Consider the following 26,782-nt stretch of genomic DNA (forward strand, 5'->3'; position numbering starts at 1 on the left):
GGGCCGAGATAAAAGGGGGTCCCAAAACGTGTTTTCTCCTTGTTAATTTCCATAAGGCGGTTGGACTCACTTTTAGCCCGAACGGCTGAATGGATTCCCACCAAACTTGGCAAAATTGTAGGGACTGGTTGCCCGATGTGCCTTTGCTATGTCTCAAGATATGTGCTCCAGAGGATTTTGAGTAATTTAGGTTAAAAAAATATATATCTATATGCGCGCCCCGGTACGCGCTACGTGAGTACGCGAGCGGAAAGCTGATTGGCTCTCGGGTGTCTGTCAACATTCCAAAAAGTCCGGAGCAGCCGCCATCTTGTGTCTCAGTAGGATCGAGACACAAGAGGTGGCAAAAACAAAGGGGGAAATGTTATAAGGGGGCAGGGTAGACCCCCCCTGACCCCTAGGTTTGATGTGGGGGATATAAAAGGGCCCCGCAGGGAAAAAAAAATCGATTTTCGCGGGGGGGGGGAGCGCCCGGTACTCGCACCGGGGAGCGTACCGGGGAGCGTTCCATGGGTCAACATGATTAAATAAATATCTTTTTTTAAGATCACAGCTCTTTGATGAGAATTGGAGGTGGTTCTGAAAAGAACTTTTTTTTTTCTTCTTTTTTTTCTTTTTTACAACAAAAACAGGGATTGGGAAATTGCTCAACAGGAGCAAAAAAACAAAACAAAATTAGGGCTGGAAACGGCAGTGATGGTTATCCAATGCTTGAACCATGAGCAGAACACTTTGTCCCCCTTAGCAAAGTAACTTATCGCAATAGCTGCATTTAATGACGCCTTTATTAAAAGCAGGCTGGATGTTGGGAATCTGCTCTTGTGATTGCTCCCTCCCTGATGCAGTTTCTCCTCCGGTTGAAGTAGAGGCCCCATCACTGGGAGCCTCTCGTGCCAGAGCCCTGACACTTTCCCGGGCAAAATTCTGGGGGGGCCTCCTCTCCACATGGTGAATCATTGTGGAGTTACCAAATGAATATTTCTTAGTGGGGTCACCCCGTGACAGGACAGTGTGACAAATCCTGCACTCCACTTTTGGAGCATTTACTTTCTTCTTGTCATCAGGAATAGAAAAAAACTTCCAAATAAAGTGTTCTTTTACTTTCGGCTGAGGAGCCTCTTCATCAAGAAATTCATTGGAGTCATCTTCACTGCTGGATGGTCTGACAGCCATGATAATCCAAGATTTTATTCCCACAAAGATCCGACAGCAAAAAGGCAGGTCTTGCAGTCACAAAAGTGAAAGAAGAAGTGAAGGAAATGGGTGGTGATTTCATTCTTTGTAAAAAAAACTGTTAGCAACCAATGAAAAGTGTTATGTTCAGGTCACATGACCCGATGCACTTACGCTGCGCGCCCCGGTGCGCGCCCGGGTGTGCGCCCCGGGGCGCGCCCGGCTGTGCTTACGTTGCGCGATCGTAAGCGCTCGGGCGCTTCCAGGTGCGCTTACGCTGTGCGTCATAAGACGCATCTCGCGGCTACGCGATACATCACGATGATGTTTTCGTTCGCGGCAATAGCGCTAACGGGACGCTCACCGGTACGCGCACCAGGGCGCGCCACGAAACTGCGCTTACCGGTGAGCGCACCGGGAGCGCTCCAGGGCAAAAAAAATAAAAAAATAAAAATATATAAAAAATAGTATTACATAAATATACAATATAGGATTCATTATAAAATAGAAATTAGCTAATCAAAAACCTATGAAATTCACTGAAAAAACCATAGGTTTCACACCAGTTATAGTTAGGAATTAGCACTTAAAAAACCTATTAAATTCACTGAAAAAAACATAGGTTTCACACCAGGTATAGTTTGCTGGAAATTTTACTTGCATAAAACCATTGAAATTCCCACGTTATAGTTAGTTCGACTCACTATAACTTGCGCGTGCAATGCACTGCTGATAAACGTCACACATTACATCACTCATGACATGGTCAGTGACATCACTCATGACATCACTGATGGCACCATCCTTGTGGCAGAGTGACAGACCTCCTTTCACTGTAATGTAACCCTTGAAACACATATTCAAAAATAGAAACTAACATTTTCAAAAAAATGGAGATACCCATACCAGTTACAACAACCAATTCAATAATTCCATCATCTATATACACATCCACTCATTCACCAACAGTTCTATATAGTCACTCATACATATATTCACTCATCATATGTAGTGATACACCTATACATCCTCTTACACACCGACAGTCATCCAAAAGATACTCTCACACATACTCACACATGTAAATAAACTATTGAACATCCATTTATTTGCATATACAGCTATACACACACTACCACTTTACTTCTAAGGAAACTTACACATACTTACTCTCTTAAACAATCACTTATAGAAACACATACTAATTTAAACAGGAACTCTTACAATCCCTCACTCTCACATATACTCACTTATATACACCAATATTCACATATACTAGATTAAAACATATGTAGTTACTGATAAAGACACTAGTGAGACAGTCATTCACTCACTAACACACACATATACACACTCATCCACCCATACAGTCCTGCGCATATGCTGTCTTCAAAACACATACAAAGAGAGAGTCAGTCATTCATGCATTTATGTGCTAAGTAATACCCCCACCAAACCATACAAACACGCATACTGATACTAAGAAAAACATCTAATAACCCATATACATACACATGTAGCTACTCACCAACCCATGCAGCCACTTATACACAAAGTGAAACACTAATAGATATATTTACATATTTAAACATTACTCTCTAATATATGTATTCACTAAGATACACTTAATAAACCAGTTAACCAATCAATTAAAAAAGAAAAAACATCCATGTAAACACTTATTTAAACATTTATTCTTCCATCAACTTTTACATATACATATATAACACATATTTAGTTTTTCGGAAAGACACACATTCACTGGATGGTGTCATCAGTGATGTCATGAGTGATGTCACTGACCATGTCATGAGTGATGTAATATGTGGCATTGCACGCGCAAGTTATAGTGAGTCCAACTAACTATAACGTGGGAATTTCAATGGTTTTGTGCGAGTAAAATTTCCAGCAATCTATAACTGGTGTGAAACCTATGGTTTTTTCAGTGAATTTAATAGGTTTTTTAAATGCTAATTCCTAACTTTAACTGGTGTGAAACCTATGGTTTTTTCAGTGAATATATATCTATATATATATATATGTATTACCTACTGGCGGTCGCCAGTAGGTATATATAGTTAGGATTTTTTCTCTATGGGATTTTTGAAAATTCTATGTCTAATAACTTTGGCGTTTGTGGACGGAATTGGCTGAAATTTTCTGGAAAATGGAACATTTTGTTTCTGAGCAGCCCCTGAAGATTTGGGGGGGGGGTTCGTCAAGGGGGGGCCGAGAAAAAAGGGGGGTCCCAAAACGTGTTTTTAACATTGAGTTTTCCATAGGGCGGTTGGCCTCACTTTTAGCCCGAACGGCTGAATGGATTTGCACGAAACTTGGCAAAATTGTAGGGACTGGTAGCCCGATGTGCCTTTTGTAGGTCTCAATATATGTGCTCCAGTGGATTTTGAGAAATTAACGTTTAAAAAAAGATATATATCTGTAACAGCGGACCGGGCAGCGCCCCGGTTCGCGGACCGGGGCACGTACCGGAACTTCGCGTAGCGAAGCTGATTGGTTCTCCGGTGTCTGTCAACATTCTAAACAGTCCGGAGCGGCCGCCATCTTGTCTCTCGGTAGGATTGAGAGACAAGAGGAGGCCAAAACAAAGGGGGAAATAACCATAAGGGGGCATAGTAGATCCTCCCTGACCCCCTAGGTTTAATGTGGAGGCTTTAAAAGGGCCCCGCGGGGCAAAAAAAATAAAAAAAAATTTTTGTTTTTTTGCGTGGGTAGCGCCCGGTCCGCGAACCGGGAAGCGTTCTGGGCAGCGTACTGCAATGAAAAATTAATGATAGACTTTTTAAATGCTGTATGTTAATTGATTGTTGGTTTTGTTGATTATTTTTTATTTTCTTTCTTTTTTAAGCATTTTTTTTTATTGTGATTGTGTTTCATAATTTATTAAACTTTCTAACATTTCATTGTCAGAAATTTCATAATTATCATTGAATATACATTGTAGTCTCTGAGGGTGTAAAATGTCCTCATTTTCAAGGAGGTTATCTACTGCTTGTACACATTGCAGTAGTTCTTTGTCCCAAGTTTCATCGAAAAATTCAATATCATTTTCATCAATGATTTCTTGGCTGCTCTCTTGCAGGACAATTTGAAATTCAACTTTCTGTTCGCCTTCCATTTTGCCTGAAATTTAGATTAAAAAAATATATATTAGTAGAGATAGGGCACTGTTGGGATTAATTTTAGATAGGCAGTTTTTATCAGTGAATTTATCTTTGGGCAGTGTATAGTATCAGAGTGGAAGTAGGAATATAAAAAAGTGTATGTGATTTAACGTAAGTAAATTCATAATTATACAAGAGAAGCCTAACTCCATCCATAACTATAACAGAGAAGTCTATCTAAATCTATAACTACTACAGAGGGATAGTATATAACTATCAGAAAAAGTTTACCATATTAACTTATAGTGCACAATATACTTCAGTTTTAAAAATAAAAACTTACCTTTAGAAAGAAGTTGAAGGAATTAGTGAAAATCCTATTGAAATGTACACCAAGAAGTAGTAGTCAAAATGGCTGTGTTTTCTTCTCTTCCTTTATATATATTCAGGTATATAACCAATGAAATGTCAGGTAAAAAAAGTAGAAAATGAAAGTAACATATTAATTGGTTGTCAATTCCAACACTTCAGATGTGTTTTGTGAAGTAATTTACCTCACGGTATTTAGAGAGGTCTACAGGCTAAATGGCTAAATGGAATTCCAATCAAATTTGTGAAAATGGTAGGGATTGGTATGTAGTATGAGCTAATCTATATTTGGTGAAATTGTCTCCAGTGGCTTTTCTGTGAACTACTTTCCCACCTTTTTTGATGGTGCGCTTCCCAGGGAGCGACCCGGTACGCGAACCGTTGAGCGCCCCGGTTTGCGAACCTTAAGCGTTACGGGAGTCCACCATTTTGTGTTTCGGTTGAATTAAGATACAAGATGGAGGGCAAATAATGTTCAGAATGGGTAGAAGGGGGCACGGTAGACTTATCTTGACCCCCTAGGTTTTGTGAGGGTGGCTGAGGAGGCTTATATGTGCGAAAAAAAAACATTTTTTTTAAAAATTTCGCGAGGTTAGCTCCCGGTTCGCGTACCGGGTAGCGCCCCAGGGAGCGTACTTTGTTGAAAATTAGTGAAAAATGTTAGAGTAAAATAATAATTGTGAGTGATCAGATGTAGGGTAGCTCTGAGAAGAGCTTTTGGGTTTATGGTACATTTAGGTACTTATAAGTAGGTACCAATGCACAGTCTTAAATTCAGAGTGAAAATTCTGTTGCCCTCATCTGAGAAGTGAACTCCATCTCCTCTGTAGATATCTTGCATGTAGTAACGCAAGTTATTGTTGTACAGGGAGCCCATTCCATGGTCTCTCATGTAAGCTGAAACAGATTTGTTTACATGCTTCCTCGACTTCTCAATTTGTGGACAAAATTGGTTTGACCACCTCCATTTCTGTCTTTGGCATATATTTGAATATACCAAGGCAGTCTGAGGAAAAAGTGCCATTAATTGCTCAAAGGTGTCCTTTAAAAGCATTTCCAGACCTAGCCCAGTCAAAGTGCCCAAATCATTACCTCCACAGTGCACAATTAACAGGTCAGGTTTGGGCAAATGCATAAAGGTTTTCACCAATGGTATCAATTGGTGACATTTTAATCCTCTGTGGCCAAACCACTTAATTTCCACATCTTGTAAATTGAGGTTAGGTAATTTTCTGTTCTCAGCATACCTGTGAGCCCAGTGGATATAACTATGTCCAACAATCCAGACAGAAAACATGGTGAGAGAAGGTTCTCCTGCAGTCAGATGAAGTGTGGCAATGAAATGGCAGTTGAAAAAATGAGAGTTTAAAATGAAAAAAACTGTGGAGTTTCTGTGTTCATGAAGCAGTAACAGTGATTGGTGGATTTTGATTGCTGAAAACAGAAAGTTAGGGTGCATGGATGAGTTATTTGAAAGATGTATTTTGAATGGTCAATAAAAAATCATTAAATGAAAGAATGCACTGGATATGCAGGTGCACTGAGAGTTCAGAGTTCAATTGCAACATTGTTGTGTGAACTTGCAAACACCAGAAGTCTTCCAAGAGGTGGTTGCCATGCAGAAAAGGCATGAAATGGCAGAGGGGGGAAGGGTTTTCATTTGAAAAAAAGTGAGGGAAGAGTTTTGATTGGGTGACATGAGAGATATGTGTGAAGAATTACAGCATTTCTGTGCTTTTGATAGCTGCAGACTCTGGAGTGCATACCTTTTGCTCTGCTGAAGACAAATTGGTGTGTTTCTGAGACTGTTTTCAAACTCAAAGTATTTGCTAAGGTGAGAAAATATTTCTTTAATTTAGATAGAGAATAGTGTGCTTTAAGGAGAAAATTATGAATTATGTGGCGCAAATTGCTTGTAAATATGCTCCCACCTGTGCATGGAAAATTTAGATTTTGAATGTTTGTGTTACATAGCCATGTTAAAAGTGATACAAACATGCTGCAAAGGCAATTAAAAAAGTTTTTATGTGTCTTAAGGACATTTTAAGTAATTTTCCCATGTGCAGTTTTTTGAAATTATGATTTGAAAATCGTTTTTGGGGAAAAGGAATTGTTTTTAAATTTATGAGAAGGACATAATGGTGTATGCTTCTTTATAAGGCAATTGACTGTCCCTGATGTTATTTTTCCCATTTTAATGTAAGACCTTTCTCTGTGGCGCAAATTGCTTGTAAATATGCTCCCACCTGTGCATGGCAAATTTAGATTTTAAATGTTTGTGTTACATAGCCATGTTAAAAGTGACCCAACCATGCTGGAAAGGCAATAAAAAAACACTTTCATGTGTCTTAAGGACATTTTAAGTAATTTCCCTGTGGGCAGTGTTTTCAAATTATGAATTGAAAATCGTTTTTGAGGTAAAGGAATGTTGTTAAAATTTATGTGCGCCATATGCCCCCAAATTTCTTTTTCAGGGGTGCAGCAGGGTGTTATTGAGACACCCCTGCACCTTTGGAAAAATTCCTAATTTGCGATGAGCTAATTGCTAATCGCAAATTGCACCTTCTTTCATATGGGCATCCTGGCGCATGGAAATGAATGGGTAATTTGCAATTAGCAATTTGCTCATCGCAAATTTGGAATGGTAAAGAATCGCTATTTATTCCTTAAAATTCGCTATTTTGGAAATGCAAAATAGTTATATGATACATATGGCGGTTGATGTCTAACAAGATAAGAAGCTTAGGGATACATTTATGATGACTGGCGCAATGAAGTGGACATCACTTACTTCATTGGTAGAGCTTTACATGTATTATGTCCTCTGTATTCTTCATCAAGCGTAACTTTAATCTGCAATCCTAAGTAGGCCTCACCTTAAACAAACCTCTGGATAGGCCACATCTTATCGTCATCCTGAATTAATCATTTAAAATGCTAGGGACAGATTTATGATAGGTGTATGCCTCTTTTGCGCCACTTACAAAACACTGTCCATGGGGAAATGACTTAAAATGTCCTTAAGACACATGAATGTGTTTTTTTAAAGCGTTTGCAATTTTTTTGGGTCACTTTTAACATGGCTATGTGACTCAAACAGTCAAAATCTAAATTCACCATGCACAGGTGGGAGCATATTTACAAGGAATGTGCTCCATGGGGAAAGGTCTTATAATGTAATATGGGAAAAATGACATCAGAGACACTGAAATGCCTTATAGAGAAGCATACACCATTATGTCCTTGTCATAAATTTGCAAACCATTACTTTTCCCCAAAACCGATTTTCAAATCATAATTTGAAAACACTGCACATGTGGAAATGACTTAAAATGTCCTTAATTTAAAATTTGCTATTCCTTATTTTGCGATTGCACTGAAGGATTTGCAAATTTTGCGATTCCTTAAATGCAATGTATCAAACAAAAAATATGTAAAAAATGACATTAAGGATTTGGAAACTACCACCAACTTCTAGTTTGTGGTAATTTGCGAATTCTTTTCAAAAAGCATTTTTTTCCAAAAAACAAAAGGTGCCATATGACGCCAATACATGTCCTTAGGGCATGTATGTGTGCCATATGCCCCCAAATTTCTTTTTCAGGGGTGCAGCAGGGTGTTCTTGAGATACCCCTGCACCCTTGAAAAAATTCCTATTTTGTGATGAGCTAATTGCTAATCGCAAATTGCAACCTTCATTCCTATGAGCCTCCTAGCCCATGGAAATGAATGGGTAATTTGCAATTAGCAATTTGCTCATTGCAAATTAGGAATGGTAAAGAATTGCTATTTATTCCTTAAAATTCGCTATTTAGGAAATGCAAAATAGTTTGATGGTACATATGGTGGTTCATCTGTAACAAGATAAGAAGCTTAGGGATACATTTATGATGACTGGCAAAATAAAGTGCAAATCACTTACTTCATTGGTAGGCCTTTACATGTATTATCTCTTCTGTATTCTTCATCAAGCGTAACTTTAATCTGCAATCCTGAGTAGGCCTCACCTTAAACAAACCTCTGGATAGGCCACACCTTATCGTCATCCTGGATTAATCATTTAAAATGCTAGGGACAGATTTATGATAGGTGTATGCCTCTTTTGCGCCACTGTGCGTCACTTTTATGATGCAGCGGCGGTGCAAAAGATTTGCTATGAGGCGACAAAATTACAAATTGATGCATTTAGGCAGATATGTCATGGTGTAAAAAAAACGTACCACATGAAACCGATGCAGCAGTGATGCAAAAGATGCACCATGTTGCAAGACAGGCCTCACTTGGGGCCATATGTATCAAGCTAATTAGCATTCGCAAAGATCAAAATTCTGCGAATTTCGGCCTTTGCGAATGCTAATTAGACAAATGGTATGTATCAAACAAGTTTGATGCAAAATAAGGAATAGCAAAATTTGCTATTCCTTATTTTGCGATTGCACTGAAGGATTTGCAAATTTTGCGATTACTTAAATGCAATGTATCAAACAAAAAATATGTAAAAAAATGACATTAAGGATTTGGAAACTACCACCAACTTCTAGTTGGTGGTAATTTGTGAATTCTTTTCAAAAAGCTTTTTTTCCAAAAAACAAAAGGTGCCATATGACGCCCATACATGCCCTTAGGGCATGTATGTGCGCCATATGCCCCCAAATTTCTTTTTCAGGGGGTGCAGCAGGGTGTTCTTGAGACACCCCTGCACCCTTGGAAAAATTCCTATTTTGTGATGAGCTAATTGCTAATCGCAAATTGCACCTTCATTCCTATTAGCCTCCTAGCCCATGGAAATGAATGGGTAATTTGCAATTAGCAATTTGCTCATTGCAAATTAGGAATGGTAAAGAATTGCTATTTATTCCTTAAAATTCGCTATTTAGGAAATGCAAAATAGTTTGATGGTACATATGGTGGTTCATCTGTAACAAGATAAGAAGCTTAGGGATACATTTATGATGACTGGCGAAATAAAGTGCAAATCACTTACTTCATTGGTAGGCCTTTACATGTATTATCTCCTCTGAATTCTTCATCAAGCGTAACTTTAATCTGCAATCCTGAGTAGGCCTCACCTTAAACAAACCTCTGGATAGGCCACACCTTATCGTCATCATGAATTAATCATTTAAAATGCTAGGGACAGATTTATGATAGGTGTATGACTCTTTTGCGCCACTTACAAAACACTGTCCACGGGGAAATGACTTACAATGTCCTTAAGACACATGAATGTGTTTTTTAAAGCGTTTCCAATTTTTTTGGGTCACTTTTAACATGGCTATGTGACTCAAACAGTCAAAATCTAAATTCACCATGCACAGGTGGGAGCATATTTACAAGGAATGTGCTCCATGGGGAAAGGTCTTATAATGTAATATGGGAAAAATGACATCAGAGACACTGAAATGCCTTATAGAGAAGCATACACCATTATGTCCTTGTCATAAATTTGCAAACCATTACTTTTCCCCAAAAACGATTTTCAAATCATAATTTGAAAACACTGCACATGTGGAAATGACTTAAAATGTCCTTAATTCAAAATTTGCTATTCCTTATTTTGCGATTGCACTGAAGGATTTGCAAATTTTGCGATTCCTTAAATGCAATGTATCAAACAAAAAATATGTAAAAAATAACATTAAGGATTTGGAAACTACCACCAACTTCTAGTTTGTGGTAATTTGCGAATTCTTTTCAAAAAGCATTTTTTTCCAAAAAACAAAAGGTGCCATATGACGCCAATACATGTCCTTAGGGCATGTATGTGCGCCATATGCCCCCAAATTTCTTTTTCAGGGGTGCAGCAGGGTGTTCTTGAGATACCTCTGCACCCTTGAAAAAATTCCTAATTTGTGATGAGCAAATTGCTAATCGCAAATTATACCTTCATTCCTATGAGCCTCCTAGCCCATGGAAATGAATGGGTAATTTGCAATTAGCAATTTGCTCATTGCAAATTAGGAATGGTAAAGAATTGCTATTTATTCCTTAAAATTCGCTATTTAGGAAATGCAAAATAGTTTGATGGTACATATGGTGGTTCATCTGTAACAAGATAAGAAGCTTAGGGATACATTTATGATGACTGGCGAAATAAAGTGCACATTACTTACTTCATTGGTAGGCCTTTACATGTATTATCTCCTCTGTATTCTTCATCAAGCGTAACTTTAATCTGCAATCCTGAGTAGGCCTCACCTTAAACAAACCTTTGGGTAGGCCACACCTTATCGTCATCCTGGATTAATCATTTAAAATGCTAGGGACAGATTTATGATAGGTGTATGCCTCTTTTGCGCCACTGTGCGTCACTTTTATGATGCAGCGGCGGTGCAAAAGATTTGCTATGAGGCGACAAAATTACAAATTGATGCATTTAGGCAGATATGTCATGGTGTAAAAAAAACGTACCACATGAAACCAATGCAGCAGTGATGCAAAAGATGCACCATGTTGCAAGACAGGCCTCACTTGGGGCCATATGTATCAAGCTAATTAGCATTCGCAAAGATCAAAATTCTGCGAATTTCGGCCTTTGCGAATGTTAATTAGACAAATGGTATGTATCAAACAAGTTTGATGCAAAATAAGGAGTAGCAAAATTTGCTATTCCTTATTTTGCGATTGCACTGAAGGATTTGCAAATTTTGCGATTACTTAAATGCAATGTATCAAACAAAAAATATGTAAAAAATGACATTAAGGATTTGGAAACTATTGTGGTAAATTGGTGGTAATTTGTGAATTCTTTTCAAAAAGCTTTTTTTCAAAAAAACAAAAGGTCCCATATGACGCCAAAACATGCCCTTAGGGCATGTATGTGTGCCATATGCCCCCAAATTTCTTTTTCAGGGGTGCAGCAGGGTGTTCTTGAGACACCCCTGCACCCTTGGAAAAATTCCTAATTTGTGATGAGCAAATTGCTAATCGCAAATTAAACCTTCATTCCTATGAGCCTCCTAGCCCATGGAAATGAATGGGTAACTTGCAATTAGCAATTTGCTCATTGCAAATTAGGAATGGTAAAGAATTGCTATTTATTCCTTAAAATTCGCTATTTAGGAAATGCAAAATAGTTTGATGGTACATATGGCGGTTCATCTGTAACAAGATAAGAAGCTTAGGGATAGATTTATGATGACTGGTGCATCACCAGGGATGTGTCAGTCATCCTGCGCCGCTGTTCCGCCACCCATGGTGTGCTGCATTTACAATGCGGGGCATCATGGGGCAAAAATGGCACAGATGCGTGATGTATCTGTGCTGTAAAGGTAGTGATTGCTGGAGTTGTATCGCAAGTGCGATGCAGCTCAAGCAAGGCTCAGGGGTGCCCCATCTCCACAATGTTGCATCAAGACCTATGCCTGCTTAAAGCAGGCGCAGGGTTTTGACGCAGCTTTCTCCTATCTGATTGTAAATACGGCACACCATGGGTGGCAGAGCAGCGGTGCACGTTAACTGGTGCATGCCTGGGGATGTGCCATTTAACATAAATCTGCCCCTTTACATTTAAGTATGTGCAGGACACACAGAGTCGGTGAGGCTTATCCAAGGTTAAGAAGAGATGAGTCCTGTTCACTGAAAAATTAGACATAGTCTTCACCTGATCAGCATTGCTGGACATGGCTAAATAATAGCTGCAAAATATTACTCTTGTTAAACAATTTTACTATTATAATCTCTGAGATTTGTCTCTTACTCTGCAACATCTCATTGTTGTTATCTTTCTTTAAAGATAAAGACAACATCAACATGAGCGACAATCTGCAATCAGTTGATTTTGACCTCATCATTGAACTTGTAATTGAAACATCAGTGGATGTTGATCCATTGGATGATTTAAATCCTGAGGATGAAGAAGAGCGTGATGAGGATGCAGATTTGTCCGAATTATATGACATAGGGTGGGAAGCTGACCTGCTTGAGCCTATGGAAATATAAACATTTATTTTTTAAATTTATAATTAATAAAAAGTAAAAATGTAAACCGTTTAATTTAAAAATAAAGACACCTTCAAAAACAGGTTATGTGTAGTGTCTTCAATAAAATATTAAAATATGCTCATAAAATTAGATCAGATTCACATATAAAATAGCACAGGTAACCTAAATATAAATGTCATTTCTTTTCTGCTATTTCTGTATTGTAAATTTGCCAAGGACTAAAAAATCTTCTATTTAAAATGTCAAGTAGTGTGTTAAGTTTTTGATCACTGTTATTGATTTACTGTTTGGTAATAATGGTTAATAACATTTTTTATTATATTTTACCACAGATTCAACTGCAGATCATTTCAAGATTTCACCATGCCAACAATAGAAAGACAGAGAAAGGCTGCAAAACGTCAAAGACAGCAGGTGAAACAAAATAAGCAGCAGTCCTCTAACAAAAAGATTTGTCAAGTCACGAAGAAAGCACCGGGTAAGAGCACAAAATATTTCATAAGAAATATGTGTAGTAAAAAAAATATTACTACAGAAAATGTTTCAGTCCATAAAAAGAGAAGCAATTCAAATGGAAAGGAAAGGCCAATCAAAAATGTTACTGCTAGAGCAAGAGATAACTCTGTGCATGATAGTAGAAGGAAACAACAGTTTAGGGACATTCGTAAACGAATGTTCCGCAACAGGATAATTGGCAATTTGTTAAAAAATATTAAGAAAGGTCAACAGAAACTGGTTTTTTATAAGAGAAAAAAAAAAGTTGAGAAAGTTATTTATCAGGCATTTGAAATTAAACGTAAGTTATTTATTTTGATAATCAATAGAATTAGGAAGCTAAACAAGGCAATTTATGATTTCAAAAGAAATAGTAGATGGAAGAGAATAGTTAATCGTAGTAATTTTTGTGAAGTTTTTTCTGGACAATGGATGCATAGTTCAAGCTGTGAGGCATTTTTTAATGAGGAGAGTTATTTCCAGGATAATGATTTGGTGCATGTAGTTGACACCAGTGGTCGTGCTTATGAAGTGAAAGATGGTTGTCCAGTTGAAAAAGAAAAACTTGTGACAACAGAGACAGAAGAGGTGTTAGGTAATGAGGTTTTAGGAAGACGTGCTAAGGGTCCTGTGTACACCTGGAAGTGTAGTAGTATTTGTAGTGTGCGACAGGATTCCATCAATTTGCTTTGTGATTTTGTACGGTCATTTAATAAGAAAAGTTTGAAGCAGAAAATAAGGTTGTTGCAAGAATTAGATCCTTGCAGAGTGAGAGAAGTGACAGGTTTGCATGGTCATTCACTGGCTTGTCTTTCCAGGAGAGTATGCCAGAGTGTTTTTCATCATTTCAGGATGCTAGCAGTGCATCATATTAAAGTGAGGAAATTAGTTAGAATGTTGTATTATGCTAAGAGTCCAGCAATTATGCTTAAACAATTATGCGCTGCTCTTTTGCATGGTTCTGAAATAGATGTGAAGAACATATGTGAAGAAATTGAGTTTTGTTACTTTGGAAGTAAAGAGGAGAATGTTGAAATTGACCCAGAAGAAGAGGGTAATGTGGAAGATAGTGTACAGGTTTCCAGTACAGATAATTTCCAGAGGGAAATTGCGACGTTTCAGGTGAAATCAAGTGAGAGGCCTAATTTCACTTGTGTGTGTTGTCGACGCACTTATTATAAGAATCAGACTAAGTTAGTGGATTTATATGCAAAAAGTGAAAGGGAAAATAATAGTGAATGGAAGGATTTTGCAACATACTTGATGGTAGAAAATTGTTTTGATTTGGGATTTGATCAACGTGTGTGTACTTATTGTTGTTGCAAATTAAATCAAAACCAGATGCCTGCTAGAGCAGTTCATAATAATCTGGAATTGGTTGAGATTCCTTCTGAATTGAAGGATTTAAATACTTATGAATCTATTTTGATTCAAAGTATCCATCCCTTTCAGGCTATTGTAAGAATTGAGCCAAAGACAGGGAAATTGCCTCCATCAGATTTACAGAGAGGATTAAAGGGAAGAGTTGTTTATTTGCCTCTAGATTGGAAGAAAAACATTAACACAATTGGAGTAGAAAAAAGTGGAAGAGGAACCTCTTGTTATCTTAGTTAATGGGGTTCCGACAAAGAATAAGAAAATATGGCAAGATTTAGTAGATGTTAGGAAAGTTAAAAAGGCAACATTGTATTTGAAAAAAAAAAAAAAATACTATAAGAATGTATATGTTGCAGAAGAGGAAGTAAGGGAGGAAGAGGATAGCGATTTGTGTGCTGGTCAAATTGAGAAAGTAGAACCCTCTACTAGTGAAGAAATATATGAACATTATAGTGTTCATCCTTTGCATTCCAAGGAAGTCATGGGGAATGCTATTGAGTTGTTTCAAATGAAACAAGCCAAAGGGAGTCCCATTAGTGTTTGGGAGGAAAGTTTGGAAGCTCGGTGTTTCCCACAGCTTTTTCCAACAGGTCAGGGAGGAAGATATGATGAGCGACCTCATCAAATTCCTGCTTCTGAATACCGGACTTTGCGATTGTATGCAGGAGATGCTAGGTTTCGACAATGCATTCCTTATTTGTTTCATCTCCTGTTTGAAAGCGATCTGTCTGGACTGTCATATGCAGTGAACCACATCCTGAAAAGTGGTATACACATGCAAAACATCTCGGCAAGTGACTTTATGGATAAAGTCAATGTCCAAGACAGTATTTTGGATTCTCACCTGATTAATCTCATGGCGTGTCAGCGTGGTACTAATGAGTACTGGTACCGTCGTCATGGTGATTTAAAATGTATGCTGAGGAACTTAGGTACTCCCACATGGTTCCTCACTCTGAGCTGTGCCGAGTATGGCTGGGAAGACTTACTTGAATTTCTACGAGAGGCAAATGCTAACGTAGATAACATCGAATTCAAGACACCCGGAGAACTGTGCTCTTTGGATCCAGTCAATGTATGTAGGTACTTCAATCATAGATTTGAAGCTATGATGTCTTTCATCATGAATAAGAAGAATCCACCTCTTGGAGAGGTGTTGGATTTCTTCTGGAGAAAGGAGTACCAAGCAAGAGGTGCTCCTCAAATACATATGTTGCTGTGGATCAAGGATGCACCTAAATTTGGAACGGATCCAGAAGACTCAGTGATGAGTTTCATCCAACAGTATTCTACGTGTGTTGTTCCAAACGCAAAGGAGATGAAAAGCCTAAGAGAAAAAGTTCTGCGTTTCCAAAGCCATCGATGTGGAAAGTACTGCAGTCGTAAATTCCGAAACAAGGACAAGTTCTACACCAAATGTCGTTTCGGCTTTCCACGACCGGTGATTTCTAAAGGAAGAGTAAACAGTTTGATGTCTTCGCTGCGACACAATGTCATGAAGAAATCACCTAAAAACACATACAATTTGAAGAGGAACGAAGAGTCCAAGTACATCAATGACTACAACCCGGTGATTTTGTCCATGTGGAATGCTAACATGGATATACAGTTTGTGGCTGATAACTGTATGGCTGTGGCTCGGTATGTGACATCTTACATCACCAAAAAAGAGAAGACAGAATTGAAGGATATGTGGGAGGACATTTCCCATGAAAAGAGCCTCAGCAAGAAGTTGTACAGTTTCAGTCTGAAGATGTTGTCGCATCGAGAAATCGGAGCGTACGAATGTTCTGACCGGTTGTCTTCAGCAAGTCTCTATGCCAAGTCCAGGAGTATCGTTTGGGCGAGTCTTGGTCTTGCTGCAACGCGTAATCGAGTTCTCAAACCTGTCCGGGAAATTGAGTATTTGGCGGAAAAGGAGCCAAACAGTACCGACATTTTGAAGACCAACATGTTGGATACACATTATCCAAATCGAAGCATTCACCTCGAGAATGTTTGTCTGTATGAGGTTCTTCAAAATTACATATTCAAGAGGAACATCAAAGAAGATACTGAGAAAGGAGTGTATGCTGTAATAGGAAGTGAGGGATGTCTGGTCAAGCAAAGAAAATGCCACTTGGTAAACCATCGAAAATTGAGTGGCGAATCTCCTGAAAAAAATGAGTTTTTCTATTTAGCACTTTTGCAACTTTTCAAGCCTTGGCGTGCAGAAGAGGAACTGCTTGGAGATTTTCTCTGTTACGAAGACTCTTTCAATGCCGCCAAGGAGACCATAGAATGTCCTGCTTTTCCCAAATATGTAGAAATGTTGAATGCGGAAATTGAGCAGGAAGCAACGATTGCAGCCGAGATTGCCAGAGACAGTTCTCAGGACAGTCAGAGTTCTGCTTCATTGAGTCAGGATCCACTAGGAGGACCTGTTATCGAAAATGAAGCTGCCACTGCTATGAATGAAGTGGAAAGAGCCATGGCACATGCTCAGGAGGATGCGGTTAACTTAGAAGAGTTGGAAAGACAACTCAACGTTGAGCAGAGGAAAATATATGACGAAGTTACCATGCAAATTGATCATGGATTAAGTCATGACAAGAAAGAGTGCTCATGTACGTCGTTGAAGCCTGTCCGACTGTACGTGAGTGGAGAAGCGGGAACTGGAAAAAGTTTCCTCATTAAAGCAATTTCATGCTATTTGCAGGAAAGGACAGAGTCATCGCTGTCTTGTGTTGTCACTGCTCCAACTGGACTGGCAGCACATAATATTAAAGGGATTACTTTACATCATTTACTGATGCTGCCAGTGGAGCATGACAACAAATTACAATATCACAAGCTATCTGGAGATGCTTGTTTTGAAGTTTCAAGAATCTTGAGGAAAATGAAACTTCTTATCATTGACGAAGTAAGCATGGTTTCCAATGTCATGCTTGCCTTTGTGCATTTGAGAATGCAAGAAGTTCTCAAAACAGAGTATGATGTGTTATTTGGTGGCAAACACATCATTGTTTTCGGAGATCTTCTGCAGCTGACACCAGTGAAAGGGCAACCTGTGTTCAAAATGCTCACGCATGAAGATACCAGGAAGTGCCTAGGCAGCATTGGCAACGTCAATATATGGTTAAACTTCAATTATGCTGAACTGCATGAAAATATGCGTCAGGCGAAGGATGAAGTTTACAAGACTATTCTACAAGATGTTAGAATTGGAAAAGTGACCGAGCATGGGAAAGAAGCTTTACATGCACGATTACTGTCAAATTTATATCCAGAACAAGATGTTGTGCCTGAGAATATTTTTCAGAAAATTACTGAGAAGAAATCTGGAATATGTTTGATGCCAACTCTTGCAGAATGTGCCAAATTTAACAACAAAATGTTGCATTTAGAAAAGCAAGAGATTGTGAAACTGGAAGCTATTGACAGAGTAGAGCATATGGGATCAACAATTATTTTGTCTGAGAATCTGAAAACAAAATTGGATGGATTCATTAGAGAAGAGTATATCTAAAACTGCAGGTTTTGAAAAGCCTCTGAATGTGTGCTTAAACTGCCGTATAATTTTAAGAAGGAATTTACATGTTGAAAGAGGTCTGGTAAATGGATCAATGGGTAATGTTGTTGATTTTGTGAAATACAGAAATAGAGATGGAATTGAATTTTTAAAAATAAAATTTGATGGCATTGAGGAAGTACAGCTAATTGGTCGTTTCTCTGCTAGATTTTTGCTTGTAAAAGACTTATATGTTCGCCGTAAGCAGTTTCCTGTTTGCTTGGCATATGCGGTGACAATCCATAAATCGCAAGGTTTAAGTGTAGACTGTGCATTGGTGAATATTGGCAGTTCTGTGTTCAAGGAGGGTATGGCATATGTGGCATTGTCACGAGTTCGAACTTTATCGGGATTGTACTTGATTGAGTGTGATGTCACAAACATTTGTGCGGATCTAGATTGTGTTAAGGAATACAATAGGTTAAGAAGAGAGTATGCGCCACATTTGCTTCAGTATCCTTTGTTTGAGAAACGCGTGGTAGGCCGGAAACGAAGAAATGTGACCAATACTGGGGAGGTTGTAGCAAAAAGACGAAAAGTCGATGAACCTAAAATTACAAGCAGAAACAAAAAGGATTCTGTTGAAGATGTTGTTGGTTTTCAATTTGAAAACAGTTCTGGTGTCAACTGCTATGCTAATGTAGTGGTTAATGTTTTGTTTTCTCTAGAAAATGTAAAAGAAGAGATTGTGGTCAATTCTGATCAAAGATTTTGCAGTTTGTTAAATTCTGTGTTAGAGAAATGTAGCACTGATAGAAGAAACATAGAAAGTGTGTCTGAAATTCGAAATCTGTTAGACAGATGTTCAGGCCAAACACAATTCTCTCAAAATATTCAGCAAGATTGTCAGGAGTTTTTAATGTATATGCTTGATGTATTGCATGCTGAAGGTGTAGATGTAGATCAGCTGTTTGGGCTTTCTTATCAATGGCAGCATGACTGCGAGAACTGTATGGTATCAAGTACTACTAGTGTAGACTCAGAAAGATTTATATATTTAACTTTGCCAGACAGTAAATCAGTCTCCTTTAATAAGCTAGTAAAAGCAGCTGATCACAACATGGAGTGTAGCCAATGTAAATCTGAAATGATGTCCACATTATTTATACGAACATATGGCCAGTATGTCATTTTAATGTTCCAACGATGTAGGCCTGATGGAACAAAATTGACAACTTTAATTAAAAATTTTGTAGCTTCGCAGTTGTCAATATCAGGAATGACTTTTGTAACTGCAGCAATTATATATCATGACGGCCCTTCAATAACATCAGGACATTACACAGCTTATTTAAAGTCTAGAAATGGCTGGTCATTCTGCAACGATTCTGTTTTAATTTAAAAAAAAAAATTGCCGTATGACCTTAAAAACTCTTACCTGGTCTTTTTAAAACCAAAATTTTAGGGAAATAATCTCGGGATGTGCTCTGTGGAATTTCAAGAAGTTCTAATGGCTCCTACACAATTTGGCCTTGAGGATAAGTGTAGTTCAGAGACATAACTTCTAACCATAAGACTGGACGTCATGGAGAAATAAGTGCACTTTGAATGAGTTCAGAAAAACTATTTCTTTTTATAAGCTAATTGAAGCAGCCAATCAAAACATAGAGTAGAGGGAATGTAAGTCTGCAACGCTGTCTACTGTTTTACATTGCTTTGTGATTGAAAGTGATGTAAAGAATTAAATAATTGTAGTAGTCATAGAGTTAGTGTAAGTCTGCTTCATAGTAAGCAGTATCAGTGTCATAGGAAATGTAGAACATGACTGAGCAAGAAGGGGAAGATATTACTATTCCAGGATTGTGAAAATGATCTTCAACATTTTAATTCTGAAAGTTGCGGAAATGCCAAATGACGGGATTGGCTTACAAGAAATCCAAGAGTTATAAATGGGTCTGACAAGATTTGGCCTTGTGGAAACTTGTGGTAGAGAGCAAGAAGTCATTTATTGCATGTAACATGTTTTTAAAAACGATGGAGATTTTCTTTCAGAAAGTGGCGGGCTGAAAGTAATAACAGCACAAAACAGTGTAAGCTGTTCATAGGACATCCTTTGACGTCATGGAAAGTAAGTTAACTTTAAGGAGTTCTGAATTCTGATTTCTTATGTTGTATGGGTTTTTTAAACACAATCATTTTGATTGTGTTTTGTTTTCCCCGCTGTTATATGATGAATACCTTCAAGTCACTGTTTTTAGTGAATTTTGATACATTCTGAGAACAGCAAAAATAAACCATTTAACATGTATAATTAATTCTGTACTGTTTGCATTTATGATGTATATGTAGAACTGTGTAGGAGGCATGGAGAAGGTGAGGCTTCTGTAAGTGTCAAAGTTGTTGCATGCAGTGCTGCACTTCTGCGTATTCTTTCATATGCTAGACTACATCTGCACAATGAGATACCTAAGCAAAGGAAACACAAGTGATGTGATTGTGAAATGAGCAAAATAAATTGCACGTATTTCAATTACATCACCTGTGTTTCCTATCATTACGAATCACATTGTGCAGATCAAGTTTAGGTCTGTCCAGGGAAACATAGGAGGTTTGGACTTTGTTCAAGAGTGCAGTGGACATGACTCACTTCATTGGTAGACCTTCACATGTATTATGTCCTCTATTCTCTTCAACAACTCGAAATTTCATCTGCACCCCTGAGTAGGCCTCACCTCAAACAAACCTCTGGATAGGACACATCTTATTGGCATCCTGAAGCAATTATTTAAAATTTTAGTGTCTTGCGACACTTTTCTGAGACAACAGCAATGCAAAAGATGCACCATGTTTTAAGATAGGCCTCACTTCATCTGCATCAAGATACTGTTAGTTTAAAATGTATATCTTTAGGACTGTGTAGGGGGCCTGGAGAAGCAGAAGCTTCTGTAAGTATCAAAGTTGTTGAAAAACTGTTTGTCCTTCAATCTTTTCCCTTGTCTTTTGTAATTTTTAAATACATGTTTTAATATTTTTGAAATGTTTGTTCTCTCTTTCACAGATTGAAAGTATAAAAACAAAAAGTGAGTAATTTAACGACAATTATAAGGTAAATGCTTTGTACTCTTTTCGTTACATTTCTATCACATTCACCTACTATTAGTTCCACTGCTTCATTTCTTTAACCCTCAGTTTCCTGCCTTTGCTACTTCCCTCATTCCTTTCTCTATTACCTACTTACTCAACTCCATCCACTCTTTTTCTCAGTCCCTCTCTTCTCATAGTTCCTCACTCTTGTTCACTCACTCCGTCTCTATAACTCTTAGTGTCTTTGACTGATCACTCTATCACTACTTGTTCATAATGCTTTCTCTGTGTAGTTGAAGCACACTAAGGGGCATATTATGAACACAGCCAATAAAATTATTGCTCTTTTTATTGGCAGAAAACTGGTGCAAAAGTGGTTTTAGCGGCAGTTTTCTGCCGCAAAAGCAGCTTTAGCGACACATTTCTGCCAATAAAAGCTGCAAAACTTTTATTGCCTATGTTGATGATATGGCTCTATGTTACTTACATTTCTTTGCTGTTTCAATTAATCTTTTTCTGTTATTTTTTGTTTTCTGTTTTCTATTTTTTCTCTCTGTTATTCCTCATGTTTTAATCTTATTTTGAACATTCACTCACATTCTCCAAGAAACTCTTCTTTGTTAATGTTATACTCTCTTTTTTTTTCTTTCTCTTCGTTATCTATTTTGTTTTTCACAATTATACCCTCTTCCGTCTTTTCTTCGGTAAATAGATCTATTAAACAGTATGTCTTCTTTACTCCCTATAGCTGTCTTTCTTTTAACATCACTCTCTGTTTACTTTCCTTATACTTACTCTTTTTTTTTTTTTTTTTTTTTTTTGGTTAGCTCCCGGTCCGCGTACCGGGAAGCTAACCGGGGAGCGAACCAAAAGAAATAGAGCTTGCCAGAGTGCTAAACATTCTAGCAATTTTTTTTTAAAGGGAAGGTAGTTCTGAAAAGAACTTTTTTTTTAATATTTTTGTTGTTTTATATTTTTTTTTTTTTTTTTTTTTTTGTATTTTTTGAACGATTTTATATTTTTTTTGTTTTTTTTGGGGGGGGGGAACAACAAAAAACAGGCGTTGAAAAGGGCTCAACAGGAGCAAAAAAAAAATTACTGGGGGCGGTTAGGGCAATTATGGTGTTCATACGCCAGGTTTATAGCATTTATGCTCATGTTGCCACATGCTAACAACGCACGACAGTGCATACAAGAGTGTATCATGTGGCCAAAATGTTCTTGTATATTTGGCACAGTTTCCCGTGCCTCTTCTGGTGTTAATGAAATTGGTATTCTTGGTCTGGCCACAGGAGTTGATCTTGGATTGTCCTGCAAATCCCTTATTTCCGCCCGGCTGTAATTGAGTGGATGCTTCCTTGTCATGTGCCTGTGCATTGTGTGATTTCCGTAACTATATTTCTTGTCCGTCCCTCTGGATAATTGTTCTTTGCATATGAGGCAGGTGACATACCTCGCATTGACTTTTTTTTGGCCACGAGGGATCGAATAAAACTGCCAGATGAAACTGTCTTTCTTTCTGGAAACCCGGGGCACCTCTTCTAAGAACTGTGGTTCTTCTCCCTCCTCATCCATTTCTTCCTCTTCCTCCTCAGTGTTGGTCATGACCTGGGGAGGTGGTCCTCTCTTCCCATGAGGAGGTGGTGGTGGTGGTGGGGGTCCACCAGCTGAAGCTACCAATGAAGCCATTTCTCATATAGTAGTAAAGGTCTTCCTCTCACAATGATGAAAGTCAGAGTGAGGAAAGAAGGAGGGGTTTTCATCATTTGGGAAAAACAATACTTCTCAACCAATGAAAAGTGTTATTTTTAGGTCACCTGACCTAGCCTTACATCATTATGAAACCAAAAGTGAAATGAACCAATGAAAAGTTTTATTAACAAGTCACATGACCTCTCACGCTCATGTTACGCGCTGCGGAACGCGCCCCGGTTAGCTTCCGGGTCGCTGAGCTTCGCGCCTCGGTCCGCGCCCCGGGACACTTCCGGGTGCGCTAACGCGGTACGTCACAAGACGCATTACGCGGCAACGCGATACGTCGCGCTTTCGCGACGCGCCGCGGATCGCTTCCGGGGAGCTGCGTTTCGCGCCTCAGTCCGCGCCCCGGGGCACTTCCGGGTGCGCTAACGCAGTACGTCATAAGACGCATTACGCGGCAAAGCGATACAGTCACTATGTTGATTTCTTACGGGTTCGCAGACCGGGTCGCGGCATCAAATTGAGCTAACGGGAAGCTTCCCGGTTCGCGGACCGGGAGCGAAACAAAAAAAATATTTAAAAAAAATTATTAATAAACATATAAAATATATTTTTGGATTTAAAGAAGAATACATTTTACAGCTATAGATATTAGCTTTTAAAAAACCAATGAAATTCACTGAAAAAACCATAGGTTATAGACCATATATAGTTAGGAATTAGCATTTACAAAACCTTGAAAATTCACTGAAAAAACCATAGGTTATACACCATATATAGTTAGGAATTAGCATTTAAAAAACCTTATTTTACTCACACAAAACCATTGAAATTCCATATATAGTTAGTTGTACTAACTATATATCGCGCACCCGCAATCCACTGCTGATCATGTCACATATTACATCATTCATGACATGGTCAGTGACATCACTGATGACATCACTGATGACATCTCAAATGACATCACTGATGACATCACTGATGACATCTCAAATGACATCACTGATGACATCACTGATGACAACATCCAGTGACTGTATGTTTCTGTAAAGTTAAAATATGTCTTACATATTGAAGAATGAGTGGATGTAGAAGTGTCTGAACAAAGGATTTAGTAGGTGCATGACTGACTGTATGAGTGAGTGATTAAATGTGTCTCACTGAGTGCATGGGTTAGTGACTAAACTGTCTTAATTTGTGCATCATTATGTCTGTTGTTCTGTAAACTGCTGCATGTGTTGATCAGTAGCTATATGATTAACTATATGGGTTATTGATTGGTTGCCCAAGTATTTGTATGGGAGACTGAGAGTGTGTATGGGTGGCTGGGAGGTGTATGACTCTCTGCATAGATGTATGGGTTCAAAAGTGCATGTGGAAACAGCTGTATGGGCGGTTGACTGTGTGCATGACTGTATTGGTGAGTGAATAGATATCTCAGTGCTACATGTCAAAGTAAGTACATATGTAAAATATAGTACATGTGAGAGTTGACATATATAAATAACTGTGCATAAGAGCCAGTGAATGTGTGAGTGGCTGTATGGATCATTGTGAACTTGTATCCAGGATTGTATAAGTGAGTAAATATGTTTTAGTATATGTTTGAATAAGTAAGGTGTGTTTAACTGTATAGTTAAGGAAATGGAGGTGTGATTGATTGTTTGTATGACTGACTAGGTGTGTGTGTAACTTCATGGATGAGTGACAATCTGCGAGTCTGTGTTTACACTGAGTGTATCTAAGGTTATATTAGAGTCTGAAGAGGTTCATCGTATTATCACATGAATGATGTCATCAGTGATGTGATCAGTAATGTCAAATGAGATGTCATCAGTGATGTCATCAGTGATGTCATTTGAGATGTCATCAGTGATGTCATCAGTGATGTCATTTGAGATGTCATCAGTGATGTCATCAGTGATGTCATTTGAGATGTCATCAGTGATGTCATCAGTGATGTCACTGACCATGTCATGAATGATGTAATATGTGACATGATCAGCAGTGGATTGCGGGTGCGCGATATATAGTTAGTACAACTAACTATATATGGAATTTCAATGGTTTTGTGTGAGTAAAATAAGGTTTTTTAAATGCTAATTCCTAACTATATATGGTGTATAACCTATGGTTTTTTCAGTGAATTTTCAAGGTTTTGTAAATGCTAATTCCTAACTATATATGGTCTATAACCTATGGTTTTTTCAGTGAACATATATATATATATTACCTACTGGCAACATTCTAGTCCCAATAACTTAGGCGCCGATTGACGAATCTTCCCGAAATTTTCAAAACTAAATCTTTGTTGATATCAGCTACTATGTTGAAAGTTTGGGGTGATTCATTAAGGGGGGCCTGAGAAAAATGTGGGGTCCCAAAATGGGTTTTCTCCATGTTAATTTCCATAGGAAACTTTAGACAAGGTTACAGGTCGAACAGGTGAAAGGAATTACCCTGAATTTGTCAGGGAGAAGGGTCTTCGTCTGGAAAGCATGCTTTTGTTTATTTGGTGTAAATTCGTTCAGTAGTTTTTGAGAAATATCCAAATTTATAGATATCGATATTTGAGAATTCTTCCATCTGATTGGCTGAGGCGTTACGAGCACGAGCTTGCTGCTGATTGGATGCGAGCGGTTGCAACTAGGAAGTGTTGGCCGCCATTTTGTGATTCCGTTGAAGCGAGTAAGGGGAAAAAAGGGGGGTAAATGTGGGAAATACGAGGGTAGGAGCACTGTAACCTCTGTGGAGTGTTTAGGGGTTGCTATAGAGGGGGTGCGAAGCAAAGTATTCACCCCTACCGGTGTGAAAGTAGTGGGCTACGGAAATTAAGTGAGGTATTGCGTAGAGCCTGATAAGGGTAAGGTGAGCTGGTGCGGGACTCGGGGATTAAAGCGTGAGCCCAAATTGTGTGTCTTATACTGTGAAGTCATGTTCCGTGGCCGCTGCAATACAGTTGTGGAAATGGTGTCAGCATGTGTTTATAACTACTAGGACGAACTACTGACCCGTACTGGTATGAAAGTCCTGGGGTATGGAATATTTGTGAGGTATTGTCTAGAGTCTCATGCTGCTAAGCATGAGACTATAATATAGTATAGTAATAGAGAGAAGTTTTGAAAGCTAAAAGAATCAAGGAACTATTGTAATTTGTTCTTGATTACCTACTGGTGGTCGCCAGTGGGTAGTTATCACTGTTAACGGTCCGAAAGTGCGGTGTTGCTCAGAGTAGCATGGTGCTGATATGATATTGTGCTACACTCGGGTATGAAACCAAGAGTGTAAACCGTGAGGTCATTGCTGTAAAGTGATGTGGTCTGGTGTTTGTAGCATACTTGTGCAAAAAGTGTTAGTAGGCGTTTATGTCATCCAGGGAGTGGGAAGCGAACTACTGACTGCTATTGTGTGTTGATAGTATACTGGTAGCGGGAAGCAAAGTAGTTACACCTACCTGTGTGAAGACTTGGGGATGAAACCAAGCTGATTGCTGTAAAGTGATGGTCTCTGGGCACTGTAGGATACTAGCCGCTTTAGTATAAGTGTGTAAGAAATAATTTAATGGTGGAAATGTTTGCAGGTAAATGAAGGTTTATTTCAAGCTTGATAGAAAATAGGAGTGGACTGCATCCTTTGTTTTTGAAGTATGATCTACCAACTGTTAGTGGTAATCGTGGTTCAAAGAGGAGTTGGAGTGCACGAGAATACACAAGGTTAAATAATAATATGTTATACCAACGTTCACATGCAAAGGAACAGAGCGCATGCTAGAAGCATAATGTGCGCGTGTAATGCAGTGGCGGGGCTGATGCATCCCACCCCTCCTGCAGCACCACATTTAAGAGGTGTCTGTAGGGCGGCGCTGCCCACTGGCTCAGGCCTACAGTACGGTCCAGCAGGTTTTTAAAATGAGACAGAGATGAGACTGAATGTGGTCAGAGATCACATCATTACGCATGGCAACATCACTTTTTCGCATATGCACACTTAGGGTGATGCACCCAACCCCTCCTGCAGCATCGTGCTC

The 26,782-nt window shown here is 38.5% G+C and overlaps 1 protein-coding gene across 3 annotated transcripts in view; it reads left to right on the top strand.

Annotated features, from left to right (window-relative positions):
• Nucleotides 1–26,782, top strand: part of LOC144828837 (opsin-5-like) — a 1,422,400-nt gene that overhangs the window by 1,333,282 nt on the left and 62,336 nt on the right. The gene's annotated exons all lie outside the window — the stretch shown is intronic.

Source organism: Lissotriton helveticus, chromosome 4_1, assembly GCF_964261635.1.
Source record: "Lissotriton helveticus chromosome 4_1, aLisHel1.1, whole genome shotgun sequence".
NCBI classification, from domain to species: Eukaryota; Metazoa; Chordata; class Amphibia; order Caudata; family Salamandridae; genus Lissotriton; species Lissotriton helveticus.